We start from the raw sequence: 14146 nt of genomic DNA on the forward strand, positions 1-14146 counted from the left end.
ACGAGCAAAAATTAAAATATCATCTCATTGAATCTATTACAGCACCAAAGAAAGAAAATATTGAGTAGAAGTTTGAAAATACATAAATAATACCGTCATGTACTAACTTGCTAATTTTATGGCTATTAAGAAAGGAAAACTTCTTGCCAAATAGCACAACTTAAGAAATTTGTCTGGTCGTCGAAGTACATTTTCAAGTTCTGAAAAAATATCAAAACTTTTCTCTTTAGAAAAAGTTCTCATGAACTTTGGAAAAGTGATTTCTTTGTTATTTAGTATGACAATGACAACAACATAACCTGTCTGAAGCTCAAGAACAGAGATGCCCCATTGACGAGGATTTAGAGAAACACGCCACTGAGAAAAGGTGATTAAGTTCCTAACAGTATAGAACAATGATACAGATGAAGTCTGAGCCAAGAAAAAAGTTTTTGGAGAGTTATGATGGAATCATCACATCTGATGGATTTGACTCTGATGGTTTGAGATTCTAGAATTTTGGAAATAATGACTGTATAAAAAAAAGGGAATTGCTTACTGTCATCATTAATGAAAATATGATCATACCAAAGAAAACTGTTAGAAAAAAGAAGAAAAACTAACAAATTGGAAACCCGCGCGTGATTTCAACTCCCAAAGAAGCCAAGAGAAGCTTGTTATTATTATCAATAGTCAGTATAGCCATATAAAACAAAATCTTCTCAGCAATGAACAAATTGAAATTCTTCAAAAAAACTCCAATCAATCAAGGGAAATTTATATACATAGCACACAATTCTTATGTATTTATAAATCTCACCTAAACATTCATATTCAAATACATAGCACTTTTGTGTTTTAAACTTATGCATGAAAAAGTATATTTCACTTTTGAAAAGTGATAACAGAGATATTTTTGATGTGACATTGAAGATCTGAGTGCTATGTGTGTAAATATGAAAGTTTAGGAGTGATGTATGTGAATAAAAAAAATTGTATGTTATTTATGTAAATCCCCATTTAACCAATAGTCATGAAAGTAGGAAAAAAAACAACATTACACCAACCTCTAAAGTGATTGTGGTATGCTAAAAGAACTTGACAATGACCATGGATTGTTGATTTGGGTGCGTAGGATCACATGAAATGTAGCATTACTCTCTTAAAAAAATTTTGGGCTTTGCAAAAAAGAGCTTATGGGACATTTGCTTTAATGTCAAAGATAAGACCACTAGGGGGTTATCTGTTTTACTGAGCAACGTGTTCTTGAAAAATTGAGTAATGATATAATAGACACTGAAGACGGTGAAGGCACAAAGGAGTACTAGTTTCCAGTTGAGGAAAAGATGCACATAGTTTCGATTGAGCCCATGGTAGAGCCTCCAACCGACTTAATGGTGAGTGTGCAGGATAGTCTTGAGTTTGAGGAACTAATATCAAAGGTATGATAACCCATATACGAGAAATTCAAACCATTCAAATTTATAATCATTCTTGAGTTGCCCCTACTGAGGGAGGCCTAGCATGACATAAATAGGGCTCTTTTGTGCCATGTCGAGAAGATTACATAGAGTTATTCAGATGTTAGATTCAACTCAGCATGGTACCTATCATCAGCTGTCCAGTAAGAAGGAAATTCTTTAATAGGATCTCGATCCTATCAATGAAGAAGAGGTTTTTCCTGAGTGTTTGCTAGTGAGAGTGATGTAGTCTGCCACAGATTTCACCACATAGTTGATTTCTCCTCACATATTATTTTATCAGCTACATTTTGCTAGTGCAAGAAGTGAAAAAAGAAGATTTCAGATTTAAGGGCTCAAGGTTATACAGTGGAAACCTAATATGTATATGTAGCACTAGCTCAAGATGTGCAAAGAGATGATGCATATTTATTTTATCAAAACGTGTTGTGGAATCACAACACATACATGATCGACCTACCAGGGGATTACAATATCCTTGATATCTTCAACAAGGCAGACTAGACTCCGTGCTACAAGAAACCAATAGCTTCGACGAATGAAGTCGAAGCTTCCCCAATCATGAGAGACTAACGCAGGGCTTTTATGGCTAGCCGGTCGGTTCAGCCAAGGGACTGGTCCAATAGGGAGGCTAGACTGGTCGGCTGCTGTTGAGGAAAAATACCGCGCCTTTCCCCCATTCTTCTACCAATCTAATTATAAATATGTTCTTTCGGAGTTAAAATTTCTGATTAGCCAGCCGGTTAGGCTATTTTCACTTTTAGGGTTGTATCTAAAGACAAGAACGTGCGTCTGTAACTTATCCAAGGTGTTGATCTTCTACAAGGGTTCGAAGAGTGTTCCGGCTGCAACTCGATCCTGCGGAGATAGTTATCCATATATATTCCCCTCCATCTGCTCGTTACCATCTCTCTGATGCCCCCAACCTTTCAATTTTTCTTGCAGCCAGCGTCTTTTTTTTTCCACACCTTTCTGCTTCCAGCCGCCAGCTCTAGGTCTTAGCCTTTCCACCAACTGCTTCTCCCACACCTTTCTGCTTCCAGCAGCCAGCTCCAGGAATTAGCCTTGCCCCCAGCTACTTTTCTCCACACCTTTCTGCTTCTAGACGCCAACTCCGACCATCTCCCTACCGCCTACTGCCTTCCACGCAACCCTCTGCTCCACCCGCACTCCACAAATCCTTCCTCCCATGTGTCGGTCAACTTTTTGATTTGATTTTGAAAATTGAAAATAATTTTGAAATTTAATTTAATATATAATAAGTATATAATTTGAGTTTTGAAAGTAGTATGTTTTAGTTTTCGAAAAATGAAATCAAATGGATCTCATTTGTCTAATAGCTGACATAATCGTGTCCGATAGCACGAATACTACACCCTCCCGAAAGCTAAGTGTATATCTTGACTATAGGCTAAATCCTGCAAACTAAGAGATTTGTTTGGTCTGCAAACTTTTTATATGTGACTGACAAGTTTCTCTATTTAATACAAAGATTAAATAGGATTTATTTTACATGAGTTTCAAGTTCCCTATAGAGTCAAGCCTCTATAATTAATTACATCCCAAATGACTGAGTTCACTTGATTAAACTCTCGATAATGATCAGAGGTATTAGTCTTTAAGAATTCGAGGATTAGGTTTTCACGGTTGGACGGGGAAAAACAAGTGAAAGTGACTCAAATAGGAACAGTTATTTTCAAGAGTCCAAAGAAAGGAAAATGTATGGGATGTCACAGATCCTTAGGAGAAACTTCAGTAACTTCCCAAACTACCCTAATGTGTGGCTGAGTTTTGGACACGATGTTATTTAAGTGTTTGATCCTGCCAATTTTATTATTTGAGACTTACATTTGCATAATATCAAATTATGCAAATAGTCTGCAGAGATAAGAGGGTTTACGTCGTAACGAACGACAATCTCAGAACTTAAAGCGAATTAGGTTTTACGCTGCACAACATGGTTGCACAGGTGCCTAAAGAGGGTGTGAGGATTTATGTCGCGTTATGCGAACTACCTCGAAGTCTTATGTATTGTTAATTAAAGTAAGAAGAGAGAGATTGTTGAATAAGATCCTCTTGTCGCTCGATCCAAGCTCCTCGTCGTGTTGCCCACAAAGTTGTCTCTAAGCTCCTGTTGTGGGTTTGAGATTAGCTGTTTATGTTTCACAGTTTTGGTGTCAAAATTTGATTTTGTTTTGTTTTTGTTTTTTTTTCAGTTATGGTTTTGCACGCAGAATAAACAAATTACAGGTAAATAAAAGATACTTGAAAAGTAAAATGTTGTAGATAAACTGTAAAAGCGTACTTGGGCATCTGCTACTGTTGCGTGATTAATATTGCGAGCATAGTATGATTTACAATAAATTTAAATAAACTTGCAAGAAAAAAAACAAGGCGAAATTAGTCGTAAAAATCACAAACAAAAGAAACCCTTAGCCAAATATGAAAGACCAGGACTAGGTGTAAGACATTGGTAGAAGTGAGGGCTCAGAGCTGGACTGTGTGCTTCCCGATCTTGAACAAGAGTTACCAGCACGACAATCTACGGAGGGTAGTCCTTAACCTCAATCCAAGTGATTAGTTGTGGACTTTTATAAATTTTCATAGAAAAATTCTTTGATTTTCATGCAAAAGTTGTTGTTTAAGTCTTTTTTATGCAGAATTTTTTTTAATATGTAAAAGTGAATTTTGTTTTATTTTTGTAAATATTTTGCAAAGTCGTGTAGTCCACAGACTGGTCACTTTAATTGCGCTAGAACTACTGACAACCTAAGAGCGTCAGAGGCAACGATCCCACCAAGAATCGACGAATAGTATCATCGATCCTTTCTTCTCCCTTATTGAAGATTTTTTAGGTAGGAGATATTATTCTAATAATCTCACTTTATATCCCCAATTTAAACACATATAATCAATGTCGACATTACTCTCGCCACATAGACCCTAGACTTATCATAGTCCGATGATCCATATGTGGCATTTAACAAATTTCTCCAATTATCAGGAGCATTTGAGTGTAATATCAAAACTTAAATCCCAGTACACTGAGTTTCACTATAGGTCAAGTTATTGCGGGAATTTCAATATTGATTTAATTAATGAAGAATGAACTACATCTTGATGCATCATCATGTCTAGTGTCTTAATCAATTTGTGAATCAGGGTCAAGTGCTTAGTTTCATTATTTATTCAAAAATTAGGTGGAGGAACGCTCACCTAGGGTGTGCTCCTAAAACCTAAGAAGCATACACTGAAAAATTAGACGGATGAACTCTAACCTAAGGTGTGCTCCTAAAATCTAGGAAGCCTACATTGAAAACTAGGTAGATGAGCTCTCACCTAGGGTGTGTTCCTAAAATCTAGGAAGCCTAAACTGAAAATTAGGTATATGAGATCTCACCTAGGGCGTGCTCCTAAAATCTAGGAAGCCTACACTGAGAATTAGGTAGATGGGCTCTCACCTAGGGTCACCTAGGGTGTGCTCGTGAAATTTAAGAAGCCTACACCGCGAATTAGGTAGATGGACTTTCACCTCGGGAGTGCTCATAAAAGCTAAGAAGCCTGCACTTTAACTTGTGCTTAAAGTGATTTCAGGTGGTCTATCCACAATTAAGTGTTTTCCAACTAATCCTCAAATTTCTAAGTGTCTTCCAAATAATTAAATCAAAAACTCACTTTTCGACTTAACCATATAAATAAAACAAAAGGTCGGCCCACTTCCAAAACTAGTAAAGCCGAAAGGGGGAAAATAGTAAGTGAATCGGCCTAAAAACGTTTAAATAATAATCCAGTTAAACCTCAAAGCAGTGGGTAGAAGGGCTCCTGAAATCCAATTTTAAAACCGTGTAAATCAATACTTAAAGGCTACATAAACCTTTCCAAAAGAAATTGGTGCATAAAGCAGTGCTAAAATGCTGCCCAAACGGTGTAAAAGTGGTTCCAACACGGTGCCAAAACTGCCCAAAATTAGCCCTCGAAATGTCCCAAACAACACTTAATTGTGTTCCAAATAATACTATGTAAGCCCATACAACCCACAGTTCTCACAACACTCCAAATAACTCTCACAACACTTCAAAAGCTCTCACATCACTTTCATCACCTCCAAACAGTAATTTGCAAAACTTGTAAGCTACCTACAGCTAGGGCTGTCAAAAAAGCTCGTTGTTCGCGAACAGATCGTGTTCGGTTCGTCAATGAGTTCGTGTTCGATTCGTTCGATAAGTAAACGAGACAAACGCGAACAAATTTTTTTCGTTCGGTTAGTTAAACGAACCAAACACGAACAGTGATGCGTTCGTTCATGTTCGAATCGTTATTGTTTGAAATATAAAATAATATAAAATAATTATATATAAAAAATTTATTATATTTTAAAACATTAAATTTTATGAATTATAATATATAATAAAATAATAACGTTAAGAAACGAACACGAGCTTATTTCAAACAAACTAAATTTTAAACGAACCGAACACGAACACAAGCTTTGTTCGTTCGTGTTCGGTTCGTTTACACCCCTACCTACAGCAACACAAACCATAATTTCAGCACCCAAACAACTCTCACAGCTCTCCAAAAGATCTCATAGCACTCTAAAAGCTCTCACAACATTTTTAACACCTCCAAACAGTAGTTCTAGTAGTTTGCAGCACTTGTAAGCTACCTACAGCAGCCCCAAACCACAATTTCAGCACCCAAACAGCTCTCTCCTACAAGTTGAATCAAAACAGCAATTTACTCTTCCAACACCACGAGTTTATGAGGCTCAAAACAGCATTTATGTCATTCCGAAACATTCCCCCTTTCGCATGTCTCTCAAATCGAATTTGCACATCCCCTCAACATATGTTGAAATAAGTATATGTAAATATTGGGAAGGTTTGCATACACACCACTTAATTCACCTATATCTATATGCCCAACCCCTGCAAATATTCCCTCCAAATAACAGTAATACCGAGTCAGAAATTGCAATTGAATCCCTAAGGAAAACAGAGTTCACCGTCACTTTCTTGTTAAAAAAAAAAAAAAGGTAACCACCGGTAAGGAATATTAGCTTCCTTTCCATTAACAGAACTGGAATAAAGCATGACTTGCCCTCCTCCATAATTTTCAAAGCTACGGATCTCTCCTTGTTCACAACGGGTCAGATTCCAGTAAAAGGCCAACATCCTTAAGTAAAAAATGAAACTGTCGATTCGAAAATAGCTTCCCACATGGGCAGGTTTCCCTTTACAAACTCAATATTGAGCATACGGTTTAAACATTCCTCACCACAACCCAAACTGCCATCTGGAGACAGCTTACAATGGCAAGCCAAATACACACCTCTCCATCACAACACACATTGAAGGCTTCAAAAAAAATGACCAGAATGGCAATAAAAGTCCTAATTATAATATATTGAACAACACCAATTTTGATGACCTGATAAGACCATTCATCCAATCTCCAGGGCTTAAAAAAATAATTCATTGGGAAGTGATGCTTCAACATAAGGAGTCAATACAGACAAGTGACAAAACATGTTCATCAAGTAAAAGACGTTGGGAGAAATGTTTCTTCTCATGCATCTTAGAGTACGATGTGTTTATGCAGGTATAAGATCATTCTAAATGATTTGAATGTCCTCCTAGTAATGGAATTGTTGATTAACAGATGAAGCAAAGTAAAATTAACCATAAATGCTCATAACAGTACAGATTCGAAATAAAGAAAAAGGCAGTATAAAGGATTTGCACATTAAGGATTGCCAATCAAAATGTGTCCACAAAATGATTTGAAATAACATTATATATATATATATATCAACGCTCTTATGCAAGAGAGGTTGGTTTGGTCTTTATTAGGACAACATTTATTAGGACAACATTTTCAAATAAATTGGCCGCAAAGCTCTTTTATGATTGATTACTTACATGTTTGGAAAGCTGGGACCTTGGTTGATAAAAAATTGTTTTGTTTTCCTTTGGTGGTTATTTGGTTTATTTGGATGGCTAGAAATAGATTCAAACATCAACATGGGGATTTGTCTCCTAATACTGCTTCTTACATTCTAGCTTACTACTATCGCCTACATCGTCTCTTTGGTTTGGATATTTCTTGCATTCAACATCGGGTTGGTAGGATGGCCACCTTGATTAAGTGGCAACCACCCGCGGGTTGGATTAAGATTAATATTGACGGAAGCTGGACTTCCACGGCTGCTAGTGCTGGTGGGGTTTTCAGGAATCACTTGGGTCATTGCAGTTGCTTTTTTGCTTCTCCTATTAATGCTTCATCGGCTTTAGAAGCCGAAAACTGGGTTTTTCTGCTTTCTCTTCTGGTGGCTCTCTCATATAAATTCTCTAATGTCATTATAGAGACCAAATCCTTATTGTTGTTTAAGAATTTCGGAGCCCTTTCCTTACCCAAGTGGAATGTTCTTTAAGCTTGGAACAAAATTATGGAGGTTATAGAAAAGTTTAATTTTAATATCCAGATGTCATTTACTTTTCGTGAAGGGAACTCCCCTGCTGATTGGCTCACGAAAATTGCTAAAGATGATACTAATCCTTTGGTGGGTGTTACTCCTATGCATCACTTAAAATGTCTTTTATTGGGGGACTCTCTCGATTCTCCTTACATTAGAATTTAATTTCTTTTATGATTTGCAAAATTAGTATATTCTCTGTTGTGTTTGCTTGTTAGTCTCGGCTCTCGGAGTTGTGTCTGTTTGCTAGCTTTTTCTATACGAATCTTGGGGAAGGCTTTTTTTATTGGGAGTAATATTTTATTTTATTATCTTAACTTTGCCACTACTTTGCAATTTAGGGGTTGTTGTCCTACTAGGATTCTCTTCAACTTATTTCGGTTACTTTCCTATTGTGAAGCCAGTTCTTGCTGCTATACCTGCTGGATTCATATTTTCGGTAATATATATACTAAGAAGTAAGGGAGTTTTTGGCGGCTACAGAAATTACTGTTCATTTATTGCTACTATTACAAAATTTTTGGCTGCTACTATTCACACCACTTGCTAAAGTTTTTTTTTTTTTATAGTGTAGAGTTTGTGATATGTTTTTAAATCTTAAGGGTCACTATACCCTCTCTATATTCTTTGGTTTTGTTTTGATCTTTTTTATAGCTGCAGTTAGAATTTCTGGACATTTTTCAAATGCTCAATCCATTCTTATGCTGAGGCCATGCATTTGAGTAGGACTATTTCGACTGGGGGATCACTACTTTTTATATTTTATTGCATATTTAGACTAATTTTTCTGCAGGGTATTTTACATTAGTGGTTTTGAAGACCGTCATGTGGGGGGCTCTTTTAAGTTTTATAAAAAGAACTACTTTTGGGACTATCCTTGTCATTCCTCGCCCACAAGATTTGGTTGATCAAGTTTTCATCTGGAAGTTTACAGCTAATCTCTATTGGGAAAACTTTTATCTTGTTCCTGGATGCTTATTTTCTGCTTTTGGTATACTTGCTCTTTCACGAGCATATATTTCGTGTTTGGTATGTTTTTCCTTTTTGGTGTTTGGGTTGAGTTGTAACTGGTGGAGGATCCCCATTCTATGAGTGTGTTATTGTACTTTTTTTAGTTTTCTAGATGGAAAACCTCTTCCTTCTATTTTGTACTGAATCTTGATTATTAACACGTAAGGAAACGTATAATGCTCCATTATATAAAATATTATATATATATATATATATATATATATTTATTTATATATTTATATATTTAAATGAATGCAAAACTTCTTTGCTCCTCAATAATTTAGCTGATTTAATCAAGTGTTTAGACGAAAGTTGAGAATCAGATCAAAGAGGCGAGTTGTCTCATAGTTCGAAAACCTGTGCAATATATAACTTATCAAATTCTATTTAGAAAATAAAATGAAAACCACCTGCAACTTTAGCTCATGCCATCTAAGCAGTTTAATTAGAATAAACGGTCACCGAACATGAGAGAAATGCGAAATGAAGATGCATATTCAAAATACCTGAATTGGCCCAAAGGTAACCTTTCAAAACTAAAGTATCTAATGCCTCCAAAATTATTTTGGTACGTTTCGAACGTCAAGAAACTTCTAGGAAGACGATGACCTCGGGCTTTGAGGAATGAGGAAGAGGCGAACCGGGGAGCTTTCCGTGGAGGAGAGACGGCTAGGGCTTCAATGCAGCGAGGTGGACTTGAGCGGAAGAAGCCGAGCAGCGGTCTTCCGTCGAGCGCAAGAGGAGAAGGCGGACTTAGATGCAGAGAGGTTGAGGCGAGTGGAGGTGAGAGGTCTTCGTCTTGTCTGGGGAAGGAGGCGTCAGATGCAGTGAGGAAGGGGCATGCGGGATTTCGGCTCAGGAGGGAAGGAGGAGTCGAACGGGAGAGAGGAGTTCTTCGACACAGAGAGGAGACGCGAGGAAGAGGGCTTCGATCGTGCGAGAGGGTGATCAGGGGCTTCAATCGCACGAGAGAGAAAGCAGACAGGAGCGAGCGGAGGATGATCCAATGAATTCTTCTGTCCAATTAGTATAGTCGAAGATTTGAGGGAACCGTTACTTGAAAGCTTTGGCGAGGAACTAAAGACTTTCTTTGCGCAGAGGAGACTTAATTGGAAAAGAATTAATCCTTAATTATATCAAATTATTGTGAGATTAAATAATATATTTGAAACTTGAAATTTGAAATTTGTGAGTTGAAGTAATTAGCCCGTGTCTAGCCCAAATCGAACCCGAATTGCACTTGAGCTAAGTCAGAACCGCACCCCATAATTTAAAATAAAAAGTGCATAGATTTTCGTGCCACTTGCTCGCGCATGGAACCATAATGATATGGGTGTCTTTCCCATCCAAAATTGATGTCCCGGGTGCGTAGTTGTGGTCTGTTTCGTCATCCATGATCGTCCGGACTAGTTCACGGACGGGCAAGTCAATTCAAGTCAACATCGTGTGTGGTGCAGTGAGTGCGTAAATTACGGCATTCGCGAGTATTCGAGTAACAAATGGTTCACCTAGGGTCTTCTGATCTTGTAGGACCTCATTTTTGGGTCTTCTACATGTTAGTCCTTAGCCCTTGCAACTAAGAGTCGAATGTTTGGAACTACCCATGCGAAATCTTCACAAAAATGAGTCAAGAAGTGGTTCGAAGTTCTATGGGAGGTAGGCTCCATTGCTAGTCCGCTAGGATGGTCAATAAGGAACTCCTAAAGCCATATCATGATTTCTAGGAGTAGGAGACTAAGGCTCTGTTTGGGAGCACGTTTTAGGTGCGGCGCGGGCATTTGCCGTGACTTCTCGCGAAAGCTATCCGTTTGGTTCGCGACTTTGGGCAATTTGGCGGCGGCAGCGGGGCGAAAGCGGGCCGCGGGATTTCTGTGGCGTCTCCCGCTTTCGACCTAAATTTTAACCATTTTCCCTCTACCTACCCTCGGTGATTCCCGCTGCTTCCCCGCGTCTGACCGTCCACCCTAGGTGATTCCCCGCTGCTTCCCTCGAGTCCCCTTCTCCTTCTCCTCTTTCGTCGTCCCTCGACCGACAGATCTAAGGTAAGACAAGTTATTTTTTTCTTTCTTTGAGGATCTGACGAAGGATTTGCGTTTTGCGGTTCGTGATGGTTTCTCCTTCACATTTCTTTCCTGTTTCTGTCATTTCTCTTTTCTCCTCCTTCCCTGTCGTGGATCTGTTGCTTCTTAACGAACAATGGCTTTAGGTAGATCTTGTGGCACAAGAGAAATTACTTCATCTAACTCTTACCTGAATAGTACCCCTAGATTTGGGATCAATTTGGCATTGTCCATCCAAGTTGCAGATCTTGCAGTACACTATTGCGGATCTGCGGTTTTGCGGTTTTGTGGCTTTGCGGTTCCTCACGGTTTTACGTTGCAGGTTTTGTGTTTTTCCGACAGAAACATGTTGATTTGGGTTCGAATTGGTTTTACGTAGCAGGTAATTCTCGGTGGGTTTGAGTGCTTTGGCGAGCCTCGCCAAACAAGTCATAAAGCCAATGGATTCAACGTTTTCACGAACTCCTACGGAGATTCGTCACGATCGACGATACATGCCATTCTTTAAGGTACGGATTTAGTCTTGCATTAGTTAAATTTAACATGAGAGCATGATATTGATTAATGAATTACCAACGCTCCATCTTTAAGATTGCATCGGTGCCATAGATGTAACACATGTTGATGCACGTGTTTCAAATGATGAAAAAGTTGCATTTATCGGGCGAAGTGGAACCCCAACACAAAATGTCATGGCAGTTTGCGACTTTAATATGTGTTTCACATTTATCATGCCTGGTTGGGAGGGTGGTGCACACGACAGCAGAATATTCAAGAGTGCAACTCGGAATCCGCATTATAGCTTTCCTCATCCTCCTCAAGGTATGTTGCGCCACGAGAAATTGCATTTTGATAAAATGTGTTTTTTTAGAATGTGAGACTGAAGGTTGGGGAAGGTGCAACTGAAGGTTCAACAGTAGAATATTAATGTATTATTTTAAAATTTGAAACTGATGGTTCAACACCTCACAGGCAAGTATTATTTGGTGGATGCTGGTTATCCGTTGCAGCGAGGGTATCTCAAACTATATTCTGATATCAGATATCATATACCTGATTTTGAACGAGCAAGTAACGTTACACGAAACAGAAAGGAGGTGTTCAACAAAAGACATTCTTCCTTGCGAGGCGTCATCGAGAGAACATTTGGTGTCTGGAAGAAGAAGTGGGTCAATGCTGAAGCAAATCAACAGGAAATAGCTGAAGACCCATCTGAAAACCAAATTGGTAGTTCTATGTTACAAGATGAGAGTGAACAATCAACCATTTGTACTAAGGAGGGGGAAGGTGCAATTGAAATGACGGCCATTCGAGAACAAATAACTAATGCGTTGGTTAATATTTGATTGATTTACAATTTCTTATAATGACAAAACAGTCAAATTAGGAGTGTTTGTTAGGAGATATTAATTTACTTCACTGGTGATGTAATAAATAACTCTATTAAGGATTTAAACTTCTCATAAATGGTTATGAATGATCATTAATTGCATTTACTTGGTAGCTGTTTAGATTATAATGGGTTTTCAAGAAACTTTTGTTGAATTATGCTCTTAAAAAATTAAGTGTTATCCAACAAAATATGTAATTTTAGATGTTAAATATTTTTCAAAAACTTATGTGAAATGTCCAACAAACCATGATCTCATGATAAAAATATTTTTCAAAAAACTATATTTTTAAAAAACTTTCTATAAATAAATAATATTCTGTTTGAAAATATATAAAATATTTTTTAACAAAATTTTCTTTTTTTTCAAATAGGTATTCGAAATTACAAAAATTTTTTAAAAAATTTTCTATAAAGAAATACTATTTTTCTGAATTTTATGTATTTCACGCTCAAATTAATACAAATAAACCAAAAATTAAAAACAGTTTTAACAAACAGGGGCAGTTTGGTCATTTTTACATGAAACAACTGTCCTATGGCATTTTTCCCGCAGCTGCACCAAACAGACAGTTTCCCCGCAGCTGCTTCCCCACAGCTGCTTCCTGGGGCAGCGCAGCTGCAGCTGAAAAAGCTGAGAATCTGCAGCTGCGCCAAACAGACCCTAAGACCTCACTGAAAATGAGGTCAACACCAGGCTACGCACTACCCGACCACAACCACATATTCCCTTATTTTCGTAACTGCTTGTTGACATTCCTATACTCCTCACAACCCCCAAAAATAAGATATGCATCCTACTACAGCCACCTACCAACCCCCCCCCCCCACATTTCCCCCTTACTCCTACACCTTTCACACGCTCCATGCTACCACCAGCCCGCCAATCAGCATCTAGCTAGCCTCCCACCAGCACATCCACCTGCTAGCCAGCCAACACCCATCCTCTTCGTCGTCATCCTAGGGTGTCCTTTTAAGTTTGTTATTATTTATTTTATGTTTCGAAAGTCGTTGTAACCTATTCGAACTTCAACGTAATATTTGCTTTTATGTTGTGGTTTTGGTTAACTATGGTATCACAACAAGGACTCAACTTAGAAATCCAGGTTTGGATTGAATCGAATAATATACGAGTCAACTTCACGTCAAAAATGTCTACCTATTTAATATTTGACTCGAGTTTGGATTGACCTAAAAACCCAAAAATAACCCATTTAATTTTCAAATCTAAAATTTGACAACTCTCATTTGCTTCAAAGGGCCACATTCAAGCAAATTAGATTACGTTGACACAAGTAAAATAAAGTGAACTATATATTGTGCTTATGTAGAGTCAGGTTCAAGTCAAGCATTCTGGCTCGTATAATAAGCGAGTTAGGTTTGGACTAAGTAGTATCAAATCAAGTCAAATTCAAGTCAAATCAAAAGCCGGCCTATAAACCAAAATTGACGCCCCTAATAGTGAAACCCGCTGACAGGAGAAATAGAAAATGTAATGTTACTGTTAGAAGCAATGCTGAACTAGAATTTGAAGCAATGGCTGACAACATTTATGAAAAACAATGGCTATGAAAACTTCCCAATGATTTACATGACTAAGCGCATTAAGCTTGACTACCACTTCAAAAATGAAATTATTGGCAATAAGACATTCTCTCCCAAACACACAATTTTTAAATTTTCAATATCCTAACGAAAGCCTTTGCCAACATTAAGTTTAAAATTTTCAATTCCAAACTATGAATATTTA

The 14146-nt window shown here is 37.7% G+C and overlaps 1 protein-coding gene across 1 annotated transcript in view; it reads right to left on the reverse strand.

The window, feature by feature from the left end:
* The window catches only part of LOC110025390 (ATP-dependent RNA helicase DBP3), a 40458-nt gene that overhangs the window by 2679 nt on the left and 23633 nt on the right, over positions 1-14146 (reverse strand). The window lies entirely within an intron of this gene.

This window comes from Phalaenopsis equestris, unplaced genomic scaffold, assembly GCF_001263595.1.
Source record: "Phalaenopsis equestris unplaced genomic scaffold, ASM126359v1 Scaffold000297, whole genome shotgun sequence".
In the NCBI taxonomy this organism is placed as follows: Eukaryota; Viridiplantae; Streptophyta; class Magnoliopsida; order Asparagales; family Orchidaceae; genus Phalaenopsis; species Phalaenopsis equestris.